Genomic DNA, 19726 nt, shown 5'->3' with positions numbered 1-19726 from the left:
GAGGGCACAAGCCCACGCGGATAGCGGGGCTGTAACACACGAAAATATGGGAATCGGGCTGAATTCTCGTTTTATGTCCCTAAAGTGCCAAAAAAAAGGAGGAACAGACATGATGGGGGCGGTGACCAAAGTTCCTTCGGTCGTTTTTTATGGTCCGGTAAAATTTTAGGACATCCGGGTCTGGTGGCCTGAGCCTATACGGAAGGCGTGGACTATAGCACACGAAAATATGGGAATGGGCTAAATTCTCGTTTTAAGGCCCTAAAACCCCATAAAACGATGAATGGTCATGGAAAAAGAATAACTAATATTCCTTAGGTCGTTTATGGCGGTCCCGAATAATATTAGGCGGTCCAGGTTCGGGCGCCTGGTGGCCCGGTATGGGCTATTGCACACGAAAATATGGAATCGATAATATTCTCATTTTATGGCCCTAAAATGCCAAAACAATAAGGAAAATTTAAGCAAGCAAGGTCTTGGCGCCTGGGCCCACGCGAAAAGTGTGGACTATAAAACACGAAAATTTTAGAATTGGGAATAATTCCAGTTTTATGTCTCTAAAACGTCATAAAACGAGGAATGATCATGGTAGAGCAGTGACTATTGTTGCTTAGATGGTTTTTGATGGTCCAAAAAATTTTTTGGCATCTGGATCCGGGAGCCAAGGCCCACGCGAAAGGCTTGTGCCATAACATACAAAAATCTAGGAATCGGACGGAATTAGGCCGAATTCTCATATTAGGACCCTGAAATGCCAAAAAACAAGGAAAGATCATGGAGGGGAGGTGACTATTGTTTGTTAGGTATATTTTGATGGTTCGAAAAAATTTTAGGTGGTCCGGGTCCGGGTGCCTAAGTCCACGCAGAAATTGTTGGCTATATCACACAAAAATATAGGAATTGGGTCGAATTCTTATTTTATGGCCCTAAAACTTCACGGTCACGGGGCGGGGGGTCGGTGGCAAACGTTCCTTAGGTTTTGTTTTTTATGGTCCGGGCCTACGCAGAAAGTGTAGGCTATAGCACACGTAAATATAAAAATTGGGCCAAATTGTCGTCTTATGGCCCTAAAAGGCCAAGAAAACGAGGAACACTCATGACGGGGCGGTGACCAATGTTCTTTAGGTTGTTTTTGATGGTTCAAAATTTTTTTAGGAAGTCTTAATCTGGGGGACTGGGCCCACGCAGAAGGCGTGGGCAATAGCATGTGAAAATATGAGAATCAGGCCAAACTCTCGTTTATGGCCCTAAAACACCAAAATAATTATGAACGTTCATGGCAGGGCGTTGACAAACATTCCTTAGGTCATTTTTGATGGTCCGAAAATGCTTTTGGTGGTCAGGGTTCGTGCCTATGAGGAAGGTGTGGGCTATAGCACACGAAAATATGAGAATCAGAACGAATTCCTATTTTATGGCCCTAAAACGGCAAAAAAATGATGAACACCCATGGCGAGTCAGTGACCAATGTTCCTTAAGTTCGGGTCCAGGGTCCTGGGCCCACACGGAATACTTGCACTATAGCACACGAAAATATGGGAATTGGGCCGAATTATCATTTTATGACCCTAAAATACCAAAAAATAAGGAACGATCTTGGAGGGAAGTTGCCAACATTCATTAAGTCGATTTTAATGGTCCAAAAAACTTTTAGGCGGTCAGGTTTTGAGCCCACATGGAAGGCGTGGACTATAACACATAAAATATAGGAATCGGGTCAAATTCTCATATTAGGTCCCTAAAACGCGAAAATACGATGAACGTTTGTGGCGGGACAGTGACCAATGTTCCTTAATTTCTTTTTTGTGGTTTGAAAATCTTTTTAGGCGGTCCAGGTCCGATTGCCAGAGCCCGAGCCCACGTGGTAAGCATGGGCTATAGCACATGAAAATACGCGAATCAGGCCAAATTCTTGTTTTATGGCCCTAATAACCCAAAAATGAAGTGCAGTCATTGCGATGCAATGAACAACGTTCCTTTGGTCATTTTTGGTAGTCCGAAAAAAATGTTGGCGGTCCGGGTCCGTGGGCACAAGCCCACGCGGAATGCGTGGGCTGTAACACATGAAAATATGGGAATCGAGCTTAATTCGCATTTTATGGACCTAAAGTGACAAAAAAGGAGGAACAGACATGATGGGGCGGTGACCAAAGTTCCTTCGGTCGTTTGATGGTCCGGTAAAATTTTAGGACATCTGGTTCTGGTGGCTTGAGCCCACGCGGAAGGCGTGGACTATAACACACAAAAATATGAAAAATGGGCCGAATTCTCGTTTTATGGCCTTAAAATGCCAAAAAACAGTGAATGGTCATGGCGAGACAATAACTAATATTCCTTAGGTCGTTCATGATGGTCCCAAACAATTTTAGGTGGTCCGGGTTAGGGCGCCCGGTGGCCTGGTGAGGGCAATAGCACAAGAACATATGGAACCAGGAATATTCTCATTTTATGGCCCTAAAATGCCAAAAAATAAAGAAATTTAAGTAGGCCAGGTCTTGGCGCCTGGGCCCACTTGAAAAACGTGGGCTGTAAAACACAAAAATTTAAGAATTGCGCATAATTCTAAATTTATGTCCTTAAACGCCAAAAAATGAGGAACGATCACGGCGGGGCAGTGACTATGGTCCCTTAAATCGTTTTTGATGGTCCAGAAGAAGTTTAGGCATTCTGGATCCAGGAGCCGAGGCCCACACCAAAGGCTTGGACTATAACACACAAAAATTTAGGTATCGGACGGAATCGGGCCGAATCCTCATTTTAGGGCCCTAAAATGCAAAAAAAACAACGAACGATCATGGAGGGGAGGTGACTATTGTTCCTTAGGTCATTTTTTTATGGTTCGAAAATTTTAGGCGGTCCGGGTCCGGGTGCCAGGGTGCACGCAGAAATTATTGGCTATAACACACGAAAATATGGGAATCAGGTTGAATTCTTGTTTTATTGCCCTAAACCCTCACAGTCATGGCGAGACGGTGACTAACGTTCCATAGGTCATTTTTATGGTCCGGGAAAATTTTAGGCAGTTAGGGTCCGGGCCTACACGGAAGGCGTAGGCTATAGCACACGAAATTAAAAAAATCGGGCCAAATTGTCATTTTATGGCCTCAAAAAGCACAAAAAACGAGGAACACTCATGACGGGGCGGTGACCAACGTTATTTAGGTTGTTTTTGATGGTCTGAAAATTTTTTAGGCAGTCTGAATCTGGGGGTACGGGACCATGCGGAAGGCGTGGGCAATAGCACATGAAAATATGGGAATCAGGCCGAATTCTCATTTTATGGCCCTAAGACGCCAAAATAATGAGGAACGTTCATAGAAAGGTGGTGACTAACGTTCCTTAGGTCATTTTTGATGGTTCGAAAATTTTTTGGCGGTCAAGGTTCGGGCCTTCGAGGAAGGCGTGGGCCATAGCATACGAAAATATGGAAATCGGGCCGAATTCCTATTTTATGGCCCTAAAACGGCAAAAAAAATGAGGATCACTCATGGCGGGGCAGTGATAAATGTTCCTTAGGTTGTTTTTGATGGTCTAGAAAATCTTTAGGCGGTCCGGGTCTAGGGGCTTGGCCCACGCGGAAGGCGTGGGCTATAGCACACGAAAATATGGGAATCAGGCCGAATTATCGTTTAATGGCTCTAAAACGCCAAAAATGAGGAACGACCTTGGAGGGAAGTTGCCAATATTCCTTAAGTCGGTTTTGATGGTCCAAAAAACTTTTAGGGTCCGAGCCCACACGGAAGGCGTGGACTATAACACACAAAACTATAGGAATCAGGTCAAATTCTTATTTTAGGGCCCTAAAACGCCAAAATACGAGGAACGTTCATGGCGGGGCAGTGATCAATGTTCCTTAGATCATTTTTATAGTTTGGTAAAATTTTAGGCGGTCCAGATCCGAGTACCCGAGCCCATGTGGTAGGCGTGGGCTATAGCACATGAAAATATGGGAATCGGGCCAAATTCTCGTTTTATGGCCCTAAAAATCCAAAAAAAATGAGGTGCGGTCATTGTGGTGTGGTGACCAACGCTCCTTTGGTCATTTTTGGTGGTCCAAAAAAAATGTTGGTGGTCCGGGTCCGGGGGCACAAGCTCAGGAGGAAAGCGTGGGCTATAACAAACGAAAATATGGGAATTAGGCAAAATTCTCATCTAATGGCCCTAAAACGCCAATGAAATAAGGAACGGTCATGGCGTCGCAATGAAGAATGTTCCTTAGGTCATTTTTAATTGTCCAGAAAATTTTTAGGCGATCAGAGTCCAGGGGCTCGGGCACACATGGAAGGCATGGCATATAGCACACAAAAATACGGGAATCGGGTCGAATTCTCGTTTTATAGCCCTAAAACGCCCAAAAAGGAGGAACGGTCATGGAGGGGCAGTGAACAACGTTTCTTAGGTCATTTTTTGTGGTTTGAAAATATTTTAGGCGTTCCGGGTCCGGTGTGCCAGGCTCATGCAGAAGGCGTAGGCTATAGCACATGAAATGATGGGAATCGGGCCGAATTCTTGTTTTATGGTCCTCAAAGCCCAAAAAAATAAAAAACAGTCATGGTGGGGCAGTGACAAACGTTACTTAGGTTATTTTTGATGGTCTGGAAAAATTTTAGATGGTCACGGTCCGGGCCTATGCAGAAGGAGTGGCTATATAACAGACGAAAATATGGGAATCGAGACGAATTCTCATTTTATCGCTCTAAAACAGCAAAAAAAAATGAGGAACACTCATGGAGGGGCAGTGAACAATGTTCATTTGGTTATTTTTGATGGTCGGGAAGATCTTTAGTCGGTCCGGGTCCGAAGGCACAGGCCCACGCGGAAAGCGTGGGCTATAGCACATGAAGATAAGGGAACCGGGCCAAGTTCACATTTTATGGCCTTGAAACGCCAAAAAAATAAGGAACGGTGATGGAGGGGAGGTGACCGACATTCCTTAGATCTATTTTGATGCTCTAAATACTTTTTAGGTGGACCGTGCCCGGGGGCCCGAGCTCACGCGGTAGGCGTGGACTATAGCGCATGAAAATATAGGAATCGGGCTAAATTCTCATTTTATGGCCTTAAAACCCCCAAAAACAAGGAACGGTCATGGCGGGGCAGTGACCAATGTTTCTTAGCTCAATTTTTATGGTCCATAAAAACATTAGGCAGTCAGGGTCCGGGCCTACGCGGAAGGTGGGGGCTATATCACATGAAAATATGGAAATAGGGATGAATTCTCGTTTTATGGCACTAAGCCAAAAAATGATGAACTGTCATGGAGGGCAGTGAACAACGTTCCTTAGGTTATTTTTATGGTACGGAAAAAATTTATGAATTCCGGGTCTTGGGACCCAGACCCATGCGGTAGACGTGGGCTATAGCTCACGAAAATATGGGAATTGGGCCGAATTCTTATTTTATGGCCCTAAACCGACTAAACAATGAGGAACGATAATGGCAGGGTGGTGACCAAAATTCCTTAGGTCATTTTTGAGGGTCCGGAAAAATTTTAGGCAATCCGAAACCAGGGGCCCGGGCCCACGCGCTGGCGTGGACTATACCATACGAATGTATTGGAATTGGGCTGAATTCACGTTTTGTGGCCATAAAACGCCAAAAAAGAGGAACAAACATGGCGAGGAGGTGACAAAAGTTCCATAGGTTGTTTTGATGGTCTGAAAAAATTTTTAGGCCATCCGAGTCGGGGGGCCCGAGCCGACGCGGAAAGCGTGGACTATCGCACATGAAAATATGAGAATCGGGCCGAATTCTCATTTCATGGCCATGAAACCCCAAAAGAGCAAGGAACGGTCATGGTGGGGCGGTGACCAACATTCCTTAGGTCATTTTTGATGAACCGAAGTATTTTTAGGTGGTCAGGGTCCAGGCCCACGCGAAAGCTGTTGGCTATAGCACACGAAAATATGGAAATCATGCCGAATTCTTGTTTTATGGCCCAAAAACGCGAAAAAAACGAGGAAAACTCATGGCGGGGTGGTGACCAACGTTCTTAAGGTTGTTTTTTTAATCTGGAAAATTTTAGACGGTTCGAGTAGGGGGCCTGGGCCCACGCGTAAGGCGTGGGCTATAGCACACGAAAAGGCGGGAATCGGGCCAAATTCCCGTTAAATGGCCCTAAAACGCCAAAATAATAAGGAACGATCATGGCACAATGTTCAATAATGTTTCTTAAGTCATTTTTGATGGTCCGCAAAAGTATTAGGCGATCCGAGTCTGGGGGCCTTGGCCCATGTGGAAGGCGTGGGCTATAGCATAAGAAAATGTGGGAATCGGGCCATATTCTCATTTTATGGCCCTAAAACCCCAAAAAACGAGGAACGATCATGGCAGTGCAATGACCAACATTCCTTATGTCGTTTTTGATGGTCTACAAAAAATTTAGGCGGTCAGGGTCCTGGCCCACATGGAAGGCATGAGCTATAACACATGAAAATATGGGAATCAGGCCAAATTTTTGTTTTATGGCCCTAAAACCCGAAAATAATAAAGAACGATCATGAAGGGGAGGTGACCAACGTTCCTTAGGTCGTTTTTGATAGTCTGAAAAACTCTTAGGCGGTTAAGGTCCGAGCCCACGCGGAAGGCGTGGACTATAGCACACGAAAATATTGGAATCAGGTGGAATTCTTGTTTTGTGGCCCAAAAATTTCAAAAAAATGAGGAACGGTCACGGCGGGGCATTGAACAACGTTACTTAGGTCGTTTTTAGTGGTCTGAAAAAAAATTTGGCGGTCGGGGTTTGGGGACCTGAGCTAAAGCGGCAAGCGTGGGTTATAGCACACGAAAATATGGGAATTCGCCCGAATTCTCGTTTATGGTTCTAAAACGCCCAAAAAAATAGGAACAATAATGGCGGGACGGTGAACAATGTTCCTTAGGTCATTTGTGATGGTTCATTCCGAGTCCATGGGACGGGGCCCAAGCGGTAGGAGTAGGCTATAGCACACGAAAATGTAGGAATCATGCTGAATTCTCGTTTTATGGCCCGAAAATGCCAAATGAGAAACGGTCATGGTGGAGCGTTGACCAATGTTACTTTAGTCATTTTTAATGGTCCGGTAAAATTTTAAGGGTCCACATCGGGGGCCTGAGCCCACGTGTAAGGCAGGACGAAAATATGAGAATCAGGTTGAATTCTTATATTATGGCCCTAAAACATCAAAAAAATGAGGAAAAGTCATGGAGCGGTGACCAACATTTGTTAGGTCCTTTTGATCAACCGAAAATATTTTAGGCAGTCAGGGTTCAGGCCCACGCGGAAGGCGTGAGCTATAGCACACAAAAATATGGGAATCGTGCTGAATTCTCCTTTTATGGCCCTAAAACGCCAAGAACATGAGGAACACTCATGGTGGGGTGGTGACTAATGTTCTTTAGATTGTTTTTGATGGTCTGAAAATTTTTTTGACGGTCCGAGTAGGGGGCCCTAGGCCCACACGGAAGGTGTGGACTGTAGCACACAAAAATTTGAGAATCGAGTTAAATTCTCATTTAATGGCCCTAAAATGCCAAATAATGATGAACGGTCATTGTGTGATGGTGACTAATGTTCCTTATGTCATTTTTGATGGTCCGAAAAAGTTTTAGGAGATCCGAGTACGGGGGCTTGGGACCATGCGGAACATGGGAATCAGGCCGAATTTTTGTTTTATGGCCCTAAAACCCCAAAAAAATAAGGAACGATCATGACGGGCAGTGACCATTGTTCCTTAGGTCGTTTTTGATAGTTTGAAAAAATCTTAGTCGGTCAAGGTTTGAGCCCACGCGGAAGACGTGGACTATAGCGCACGATAATATTGGAATCTGGTGGAATTCTCGTTTTATGGCCCAAAATTCCAGAAAATGAGGAACAGTTATGGCAGGGCGGTGACCAACGTTACTTAAATCATTTTTTCTGGTCCGAAATTTATGCCGTAGGGGTCTGGGGGCCTAGCCCAGGCGGTAGGCGTGAGCTATAGCACATGAAAATATAGGAATTGGGCCGAATTCTCATTTTATGGCCCGAAAATGCCACAAAATAAGGAACAGTCATGGTGGAGCATTGATCAACATTGCTTTAGTTGTTTTTGATGGTCCGGTAAAACTTTTAGGCGGTCCAGGTCCGGGTCCGGATGCTGAGCCCACGGGGAAGGCATGGACTATAGCATACGAAAATATGAGAATCGAGTCGAATTCTCATTTTATGGCCATAAAACGCTAAAAACACGAGTAACGGTCATGGAGGGGTAGTGACCAACGTTCCTTAGGTCGTTTTTTATGAACCGAAATTTTTTTAGGCGGTCAGGATCCGTCCCACGTAGAAGGCGTGGGCTATAACGTGCGAAAATATGGGAATCGTGCCGAATTCACGTTTTACGGCCCTAAATGCCAAAAAAAGAGGAACACTCACGGCGGGGCAGTGACCAACATTCTTTAGGTTGTTCTTGACGGTCTGGAAAAATGTTAGACGGTCTGACTAGGGTGAGCTTGGGCCTACACGAAAGGCATGGTCTATAGCACACGTAAATATGAGAATCGGGTCAAATTCTTGTTTTATGGCCCTAAAACACCAAAAAATGAGGAACGGTCATGGAGGGGCGGTTACCAACGTTCCTTAGGTTGTTTTGGATGATCTGAAATTTTTTTCGGCAGTTAGAGTCCGGGCCCACGCGGAAGACGTGGGCTATAGCACATGAAAAAATGGGAATCGTGACGAATTTACGTTTTATGGCCCTAAAATGCCAAAAAAATAAGAAACGGTCATGGCAGTGCTTTGACAAATGTTCCATATGTCATTTTTGGTGGTCGGAAAAAAATTTAGGCGGTCAGGGTCCTTGCCCACGCAGAAGGCATGGGCTATGAAACACAAAAACATGGGAATCAGGGCAAAAAAAATAAGGAATGGTCATGACGGGGCGGTGACCAACATTCCTTAGATCATTTTTGATAGTGTGAAAAAATGCTAGGCAGTCAAGGTCCGAGCCCACGCAGAGAGCGTGGACTATAGCACACGAAAATCTTGTAATCGGGTGGAATTCTCATTTTATGGCCCAAAAATTTCAAAAAAATGATGAACGGTCACGGCAGGGTAGTGACCAACATTTTTTAATCGTTTTTGATAGTCATGAAAAATTTTAGGCTGTCAGGGTCCGGGGGCCTGAGCCCATGCAGTAGGTGTGTGCTATGAGAATCGGGTTGAATTCTCGTTTTATGGCCTGAAAACGCCAAAACAATGAGGAACTTCCATTGTGGAGCTTTGACCAATGTTCCTTTAGTCATTTTTTATGGTTCGGTAAAATTTTAGGCGGTCCGGGTCCGGGGCCTGAGCCCACGTGGAGGACGTGGACTATAGCACACGAAAATATGAGAATCGGGCCGAGTTCTCTTTTTATGGCCCTAAAACCCTAGGAATAAAAAACGAACGGGCATGGCGAGGCGGTGACCAACGTTCCTTAGGTCGTTTTTTTATGGTCCGAAAAGATTTTAGGGGGTCCGGATCCGGCGACGCAGACCTATGCGGTAGGCGTGGGCTATAGCACCCGAAAATACAGGAATCGGGCCGAATTATCATTTTATAGCCCTAAAACGCTAAAAGAAAGGATGAACGATCATAGAGGAGTAGTGAGCAATGTTCCTTAGATTGTTTTTGATGGTCTGAAATTTTTTTAGGCATTCCGGGTCTATGGACTTGGCCCAGGCTGAAGGCTTGGGCTATAGCACACAAAATACAGGAATCGGGCCGCATTCTCATTTTATGGCCCTAAACCCCTAAAAAACAAGGAACGGTCATGGCGGGGTGGTGACCAATATTCCTTAGGTCATTTTGATGGTCCGAAATATTTTTAGATGGTTAGGGTCTGGGCCCACGCGGATGACGTGGGCTATAGCACATGAAGATATGAGAATCAGGCCGAATTCTCGTTTTATGGCCCTAAAATGCCAAAAAACGAGGAACACACATGGCGGAGTGGTGACCAACGTTCTTCAGGTTATTTTTTATGGTCCGAATATTTTTTATACGGTTCGAGTACGGGGTCCTAGGCGCACGCGAAAGGCGTGGGCTATAGCACACGAAAATTTAGGAATCAGTCCAAATTCTCATTTAATGGCCCTAAAACGCCAAAACAAATGAGGAATTGTCATGGCGCGGAAGTGACTAACGTTCCTTAGTTCATTTTTGATGGTCTGGAAATGTATTAGGCAACCCGAGTCTAGGGGCCCGAGCCCATGCAGAAGCCATGGGCTATAGCACATGAAAATACGAAATCGGGTCGAATTCTCATTTTATAGCCCTAAAACGCCAAAAAAGAGAAACATGGTGGGGCGATGACCAACATTTCTTGGGTTGTTTTTGATGGTCTAAAAAAAATTTAGGCGTCCCGGGTACGGGGGCCCAGGCTCACGCGGAAGGCATAGGCTATACACACAAAATGATGGGAATTGGGCCGAATTCTCATTTTGTGGCCCAAAAACCCCAAAAAGGGAGGAATGGATATGGCAGGTGTTTACCGTGAAAATGGTAATTACAATTAAATTTGATTATGGGACTCTAAAAATACGTGATCTATTTTTATGCCGGTTGTTAACCAGTTGATGCTATGTATGTGAGACTTAGAAACGAAATAAGAGTTAAGGATAAGGTGATGGTCAAACCGATAGGTTCACAATCTGGGCCTCGAGCTTGTCGATTTGGGGGCCTCGAGGTTGATTCCAGGGCTCGACTGTGAGCTATCGAAGGTAATCGAGGTATAACTAACAGTTATGATAAAATCAAAGAAGGCTCTTTATGGCCAATGATAAGCAATAAATGATGAACAATAATGAAGATAATAAATGGAAGCAATAATATCAAGAGAATATGTAAGAGAGCAGAGAGAATGTTATTTTATATTTCTTGTGAAGCAGCTGAAGCAACCGATCCTAAATGACAAGGACTCCTTTTATATAGGAGAGAAATCCTAGCATAGTACAAAATACATTAATTACATAGATATGTGGATGAGACAACTGAATGACACAATGATTTGGGTTCAGAATAGCCCACTAGACTTTGTCAGTCCTAGTCGTGTGCCTTGGGAATGTGAGTACGTGACTTTTGCCCTATATGAATCACTCCCATAAAATATAAGAAAAATAATCTTTTTCAATTTTTGCAATTTTATAGGATTTTTCGTAGAATTTTGTTAATTATTTGCATTATCGTGCATATATAATTTCCATTAAAAATAAAAAAATACCAAAAAATACCATGCATCGCATTTAGATTTTGTTCACATTTTAGGATTAATTAATTAGTTAGTTGCTTTATTAAAAAATAAAAATCACAAAAATGACTCATTTTACATTCTTAGCTTTTAAATTTTGGATTATCAATTTTTCTCTTATAATTTGGGATTAATTTTGTTTTTATAAATTTTATAGTTTAATAATTAGCTTAATTTCGCAATTTGAATTAGTTTAGGAATTTAATTTAGATTTTTTCAAATTAATTGAAGAAAGAAAAAAAAGAAAGGGAGTTGAAAAAGTTGGTTCAAATTGGGCCAAACATTTTAGAAGCCCAAAATTCCCCCAACCCAGTCCAAACCGGGTCGACCCGACCCAATACCCAATACCCAACCCTAACACCTAGACCTATAAACCTATACACAACAAAAAATAACGGAGAATGAGCTTTGAAAGGGGAAATCAGTAGCGCCGCAGAGAGCAAATCAGTGACCCCATTCCTGTGACTTCGTCTTCTTCGCTCCACCCATCGACCACCCTGTATCTTCAACGTAGCTTCACCCACCTCCATCGCCACCAGTCACCCACAGATGCAAATACAGTGAAGGGGAAACGGAAGAGGAAATGGAGGTGTAGACAGCTGATTTTCGTTTCATAATTTAGTTTTCTTCCCATTTTCGATTTAGAAACCATGGAATCGACGGGGTTTGATTGGGTTCGTTCCAATGCCGATTCGAGTTTCTGTTTGAGGTTCGGCATCGGATTGTGAGTTCGATTCCATCCGCTGCTTAAGGTTCGCGGTTTCTGCTGATCTTTCGCCGCTGATTTCGCTTGGATTTAGGGTCGAAATTTTGTACTCGACAATTCTTCCACCAATATTAAGGAAATCTTTGTTTGAACAGGTTTTTATCCTTACTACTTCATCTTTTTCAATTTTCTTGTTGTGAATTTAAGGGTTGTGTTAAGATGAGTTTGTTTTACATGTGTTATGCGGTGATATAATTGTTGTGGTGCATTTGTGAGTTGATTTTCAGTTGATTGATTATTTGAATCTGATTTCCGTCAGTTTGAATTAGTTCCTCGTCTTTTGTTTGTTGATTAAATACAATGGTTTCTGGCAAAGAGGAATCTGGGGGTCTGCATTCTGAAATGATGGACGTTGGGCTCTTTAAAGAGTCTTGGTAGAAAACTTATTAGAAGCGGAAGTTGGTGTTCAAGAAGTAAGTGCCAATAGCCTTGCAGTTGACGTCTTTTGGTGTTGGAAGTGATAAGTTTGAAAAATGGCTTTTCCTGTTCTTTAACATCTTAATTGGGGCGTTGTTTTTATTAGTTTAGAAATAGTCTCATTTAAGTTGGCTCCTAGAAAGGCTAAGGCATCCTCTTAATCCGGGTAGTGACTCTAGGAATGCATATTGTGGAATGTTTTCCGTGTCCTTGTAGTCTGCGTCATGAAACAATTTTGGCATCTTGGACCATGTTTATGTTTATCCAGAAATTTGTGGTACTATTTAGCATGTCCTTACTGTTTTGAAACTTGATTTGAATGTTTCCTTATTGGCGTATTAGTGGTTGAGACCTTGGAAATTTTGCATCTGGTAGTGTGAATGTCCATTTCCTTTCCAAATAACTTTTAAAGCTTCATTAATATACTGCCGGTTCTTCTTCTCGTTAGCTTTGATTCAAGTTTGCCTTTGTCATTTTCCCTTATTCTTTTGGTTCAAACAACGTTAGTTGGCAGTGGTTTTAAGTAATTTCCATCACTTCTTCATGATTTATCAATCCCTTTAAGTGATCACCTTTAGCTGATTTGTTATCCATAATCCATTGCTGCACAGCAAATACGAAACTTAGGGAAATAGATGAATATCCGTGGTTCGTGTAATTGAATGCAATCCTTTGAAATTAAAATCGAGGTGTGCCATTAGTTGAATTTCCATGGCCCTCGCAAAGTTAAAAATGTGTAGTTGCTTTAGGCGTGTACTTTAATAATATTACCTTCCTAAACTCGGGTGTGCATTTCATGTGACCCAACTCTAAATCTCACAACGTTGAATAAAATGTTTTCAGGATTGCGGGTGCATTTCATGTGGCGCGATTCAAAGACATGTTTTAAACGACGTTCAATCTTCTTTAAAATCAATTAAAAGCGGTTAAAATTTTAAAATTTGCACATAGGTTCAAATGTTCTAAAATCAGATAATTAAGCCAATATAACAGTTGAGCGACTGTGCTAGAACCACGGAACTCGGGAATGCCAAACACATTCTCCCGAGTCAACAGAATTCCTTACCCGGATTTCTGGTTCGCGGACTGTAATACAGAGTCAATCCTTTCCTCGATTCGGGATTTGAACCGGTGACTTGGGACACCATAAATCTCCCAAGTGGCGACTCTGAATCTTTTAATAATATAATCCCGCTTCGATTGTCCTTTAATTGGAAAAACTCCCCTTATTATACCCTCTTCCGGGGGTGTAGTGAAAAAGGAGGTGTGACAGCTCTGGCGACTCTGCTGGGGAAAGAACCCAGACTTTTGGTTCAGGGTTCAGAATTCAAGCTTAGAATAATTGTTATATTTGGTTTTATCTGATTTTTCTACATGTTTCATGCTAAATGTGCTAAATGCTTTACCGCTTTGATATTTGGCGAATTGTATATATAAACTGCTACGAAACCCTTCCTCTCTCTGAGTCTTCTACATCACGGAGAAGGGTGCACTTCGTGTGACTTCTCCTCTGTTTAGAGTCTTATCCCATTTAGAACAAGGTTCGGACAAGGTTCTAAGCCGGCGGAGCTTCTGTATCCCCGGTACGCTGCCCCCCCTTCCCCCCGGCTCGAGTTTTTCGCTCGGGTAAGCCAGGTCTAGAACAATAAACCCAGGTTTTATTGCAGAATCGATTTGGCAATCAAGAATATCCGTGATTGCTCTGTTTGATTACGTGATTTTTGCCCTATATGAATTACTCCCATAATTTCAAAACAAAATAATTTATTTCATTATTTGCAATTTTGTGGAGTTTTATATGGCATTTTCTGTTAATTGTTCGCATTTGTTTGTGCATTTTCAATTCATATAAAAATACAAAAATATATGCATTGCATTTTAGGGTTTAATTTTGCATATTTTTGGAATTAATTGGTAATTAGGAGTTTACTTTTGTTTTAATTTTAATTTTTGAATTTTGGTAGTTTTCCCTTTAAAATTAGTTTCTTAATTATTTGTGGTAATTGTTAGTTATAGTTAGGACAATTTGATTTAGGAATTAATTTTTAGTTTTAATTTAAAAGAAATTAACAAAAGAAAAAGGAGGAAATAAAAGGAAGTAAAGAAGGGAGTATGATTTTGGGCTAATCAAGGATTTAATGCCCCAACCCAATTAATTAAACCTGCCGCCCCACCCTAAACCCGTCCCCCAACCCGGTCCAAAAACGGCATCGTTTAAGTATAGTTTAATCCCAGCTGTCGAGGTTTAATGATCGGACGGCTGGGAAGCTTGGACTTCTTAGTATTTAACTGTCCAAATGCCCCCTACCACCCCCCCCCGCCCCGGTCCTCGTCTCTCACACAAACCCTAGCCCACCCCCGTCTCCCGCCGTCTACCACCGTAGACCGCCGCCGGAAATCGCCTCACGGCGGCGGCCGGCCACCAAATGACTCCAACTTCACACCACGAAACCCCATCACCCTCCCCATTCCAAATCTGTGATCAGCATCCCTCAAATCCCACCAAATTTTGACGTATAACCCAAACCCTAGGTGCCGCCTTCAAACCACCCCAAAACAATACCCCTTGACCCCCAGGCCTCCTTCATGCCTAATATGACAATCACATCCTTCGAATCCACCCAGAATCGCTCCAATCTTAGATCCGAGGTCCAATTTCAACGGTTCAAACTCAAGCCTTTGTTCTGCATAAATTGACGCTGCTCGTATATGCTAGAACATCAAACGTAGTGTCAAATTAAACCAGTAAGATCCCCTTTTCCATATTTTTTTTTATGAGAATTGAGTTAGAATTTTTAGGGTTCTTAATTGATTTTTGTTCGTTCTGTTTTTTTTTGTTTTAATTTTTGTTTTTGGTTTGATTCAGTGTTTGGCTCTATTAACATAGGCTTTAAATCTTTAAATTTTCACTTTTTATTTGATTTGTTAGTTAGATTTGATTTTTCTGTTTATTTTTTTTCCAGTTTTTCTTAGAATTAATGTTAGCTCAGTTTGATTCATATTTCTGTGTTTGATTTCGATTGTTGCTGTGATATTGATTTTATTTTTTGTTTTTAATTTGCTGGTAGTTCACTGTTGTTAGTCTTAGCCTTAGTATTAATTAGGGTTGAATTCTGATTTTTGGTTAATTAGTTCAATTGTTAAGTTTTCTATTATAATTGTTTGGGTATAGCTGAGTGTTCCAGGCTTTAATTAGTTAACTATGATCATCTCTTGACCAGGGTAACAAGGTTGGGCGGTTGGTTTAACTAGGTTGGTAATTTAGAATCCAAATAAAGGGTAGTCTAGGGAATTCAATTTAGGAAATCTTTAGTAACTGAAATTAGAAGCCACTAGAAGCACCTAGAAGGGGTTATAATTGGTATTTTAGAATCATAGTGGTGTGACTTGGGTAGCAAGTCAATAAATAAGGGACTTCTAAGCTAAAAACAAGAGTTAAAAAGGACTAAAGTGCAAAAACAAAACTTGCAAGGGTTGCTCTAGTTGTTTGCCTATAAAGGCATCATTTCTTGCCTTAGAAAGCAAGGGGGGAGAGCTATAAAGAGAGAATCATAGGCGGCTAAAAATTTACAAAGAGTTTTCACTATTCTATTGAAATTTCCTAAAATTCCTAAGAGTCTCTATTCTGAAATAAGTTCTAAGCATCGGGAGCTTGAAAGGAGTTGAATCGATCGGGTATTGGAGTGTTTTGGTTCAGTTTGAGTTGGGTTTTTGATAGTTGGTTTCTTTCAACATTGTTTGGTTTCGAATTTGGTTTAAATGGATTTCTCCTGATCATCTCTGGGGGTTGATTTTGTTGCTGAAACACTGTTACATATTGCTGTTGAACCTGCTGATCCTCACCCTGTTCCTTTGCTTTTCCTACATCCAGGTACATATTCCCTAAGCTATGTAATCTGATGCTCAAGTGGAAATGAAATGAAGGAATGGAAGGTTTTTTGGAGTTTATGGTGTTCAGTCATGTTTAAACTATTGTTTGCATCATTTCCTTATGTAAATCTTAGCTGTGAGTTTGTTTGGTTTTGAGTGCATCTGAGAGCTATATATTTGCTAGTTCAGTTTATTTACGTTAGATCTAGTCTTCTCATGCATCAAGCATCCAAGCTCACTTATGTATAGCTTGAGGTGTAGCACATTGGTTAAAGGTTGTTTACAGTATGCCTGTTAGTTCAAGCTACAAGTGAATCTGAGTCTATAATCAGAGTTGAGACTCTTCTATTTTTGGTTGGTTTTAAGATTTGCATCTGGTATTGTCAGAATTCTGTGTGAGTCCTCGGATTTGTCTGAAAGTAGTTACAATTCAAAGAATTACTTAAGAGCTGTATTTGTAATAATGTTCAGGCCAGTTTTAAGCCATTCGTTGTTGTGAACATTCTGTGATTAAACTGATGCTTGAAATCATGATTGTTAAAGGTCAATTCTATAGTTCTTGCTAGTATGAGATTTCATGGGAATTTAAATTTCTAATGTCATTATTTCAGCTTAATTTGAGGCCTTGGAAATTAAGGTTACATGCAGTATAATACTCAAATTGAATCTCTAATTATTTTCAAAATCAAGTCATTGGCAGAATCTCATATAATTGTCCATTGAATAATTAAAGGTTGATTTCAAAGACTGTATGTGTGTTGGCTCCATTATTAGCATTTGGATACATTTGGTCGACTGCATACTTCAGTCATTAATTAAACAATGTGGGGACTCGATCCTGAGTCCTAGCTCCAGTTGGCATCCGATTTGGGCTTGTCCTAAGGCCCAAACTTTGGATAGCTTTTACGAACAAAGCTGAACTGATTTTCCTTTCTCCCTGGGCTGGTTTCGAGCCCAATATACTAGAACACCTGATTCAATATTGGAGTTGGTGATCTTAAAAATTGAATTATAGATTTTGGGCCTTTCAAGTTAAGTGGCAGACTTGAACTAATGTTTTTTTCAACAATGGAGATCTCCTTGTTTGAGTTTGGACTTGATCTTGAGGCCTAAACTTTCTTGAATACTTGAGTGTTAGTTAATTCACAATATTAACAAGTTAAGTTTTTTTTTAGAATAGAGACAAACCTTAATAGATAACAATAGTGCATCCTTAGGACATCCTTTTAAAATAAATTGAGGTGCGCCGCGCCAAACAAAAATCACAAATTTGCATGGCCCTCTTTAATTATACCTTTAAAAATCTTTAGGACACGGGACGTGCCATTTAGTGAATTTTCATGGGTTCCAGCAAAGTTAACAACACGTTAGTTGCTTTAGGCGCGTTATTTAATAATTTTACCTTCTTAAACTCGGGTGTGCATTTCATGTGACCCAAATCCAAATCCCAAAATGTTGAATAAAATGTGTTCCGGATTGCGGGTGCATTTCATGTGACGCGATCCGAAGACATATTTTAAACGTCGTTCAACATTCTTTTAAAATTGAATAAAAGCGGTTAAAAGCTAAAATTTGCGCATAGGTTCAAAATGTTCTAAAATCAGATAATTAAGCCGAATATAACAGTTGAGCGACCGTGCTAGAACCACGGAACTCGGGAGTGCCTAACACCTTCTCCCGGGTTAACAGAATTCCTTACCCGGATTTCTGGTTCGCGACTGTTAAACAGAGTCAAACCTTTTCCTCGATTCGAGATTCAAACCGGTAACTTGGGACACCATAAATCTCCCAAGTGGCGACTCTGATTTTTAACAAAATGAATCCCGTTTCGGTTGTCCTTTAATTGAAAAAACTCCCTTTACTATACCCTCTTCACGGGGTGCAGTAGAAAAAGGAGGTGTGACAGGGAACTCCCCGTTTCTACCATAGCCGGGGTCAACATTATCTCAAGGTCAAGCGTCGACGAACCTCGAGGAAGGAAAACACGACCGTAGTCTCGTAGCCTCGAGCCTTCGCGATGATCTTCCGAGGTACCTTGATTACGCGATATCGGACCCTCCGATTCTACCGTATATAGATAGTCCCCGCATTCCTTAGAGTAGAGCGACAAGAAACGACTTTGACAACCATCTTTCCGAATTTCCTATGATAATATCATACTGATGGTGTAAGCCTTTGTGATAACCGGAACGTCCCGTCAGTCCACTTTTCCAGAATTATTCACTGCACTGTCGACCTTTATTCTTCAGAACAATAATATCGTCGTCAGTCTATTTTTCAAAAATGCATTTATTGCTCCTGCCGATACGTCTTTCAAGAACATCAATGGGGCTGCCGGTTACGCTGCCATCCCCTATAAAGGGGGACCTCCTGGAACCACTTCTTTATTCAAGTGTTCTCAGATTAGTCTTTCGACCTTCTCTTCGCTTTATCCCTATCCATTGTTATTTTCCATGTTTGAGCCTTGCGATCTTAGGGCCGTACGGCGGCGTTTTCATCAGTCATGCTGCGGCCCCTTCCTAGGGCTTTCTTTTGCCGAGCGAGATTACACCGATTTGTTGTTGTTGTTGTTATTACTGTTGTCGTCGTTGGCTCAAGATGGTGAGACAGGGAGGCCGATCTCTTCCGTCTTGGGAAGGTGTTTGGACTATACACCGCTGCTCATGAGGACGCTCGGACTATACACCGCTGCTCAGCCTCCCACCCCGGCCTGGTGTGGCACTTCACCCCCTTTGCTTCCCGTGGGGTGAAGTGGTACCTCTGGCCGGTAGCTTGCACAGCACCATGTCCCAAGAAGTGGACTCAAAGTAGTCGTGCAAGCGAGGACGATGCCCGCCAAGTCTTCTACCGGGCCGTGATCTTCCTGGCCTGGGTAAAGCCTTAGTTTTTTGGCAGGCTATGGCGTTTTTTCATCCATTTCTGCTCCTCCCACTTTCCTCTTCTTCATCTTCTCCTTTGAAGATGCTACTTTGGGAGACTGAGATGGGACTGTTGAGGAAGCAGTGCTTGAGTATACTACCACCGAGGGTGCTTCCTGGAGAATAGGCTAGGCTCTGAGCTCTAATCATATATGTACACTTTTTGTTTCTTTGTTTCTGTGTAAGGAGCCCCCATGGGCTTTTGTAACCATATGTACGGACCCCTCATGGGGTTTTGTAATCAAGTGTTTATGAATACAAAGATGTTTCCCCAATTTTGTATCGGATGATTTCTATGTTACCTTTTACTTGCGCTTATGGAAACCCTGAATGCATGATCCCACTGGTCGATGTCGATATCGAGCCTAGGTGGAAGTATGATTGATTAATACGGCTCCCTGTGGAACCCTTTGCCTTTCCTCGGACCAAGCCTTGATTGGACCGATAAACTCGGGTCGTCGGGACCCTTACTTCTGGTTGAATGGAAGCAACGCTTCAAACCTTTAGAC

At 42.1% G+C, this 19726-nt stretch overlaps 1 long non-coding RNA gene across 1 annotated transcript; it reads left to right on the top strand.

The window, feature by feature from the left end:
- The first annotated feature begins 11648 nt into the window (after positions 1–11648).
- LOC109236582 lies at positions 11649–16847 on the top strand. Its single transcript, XR_002069520.1, has 2 exons — positions 11649–12107; positions 16301–16847. It is a non-coding gene; the product is annotated as an uncharacterized LOC109236582 (long non-coding RNA).
- Positions 16848–19726: the final 2879 nt, after the last annotated feature.

Source organism: Nicotiana attenuata, unplaced genomic scaffold (genome assembly GCF_001879085.1).
Source record: "Nicotiana attenuata strain UT unplaced genomic scaffold, NIATTr2, whole genome shotgun sequence".
Classification (NCBI taxonomy): domain Eukaryota; kingdom Viridiplantae; phylum Streptophyta; class Magnoliopsida; order Solanales; family Solanaceae; genus Nicotiana; species Nicotiana attenuata.
Note: the sequence above shows the minus strand (reverse complement) of the source record. Positions and strands in the feature narration are given on the sequence as shown.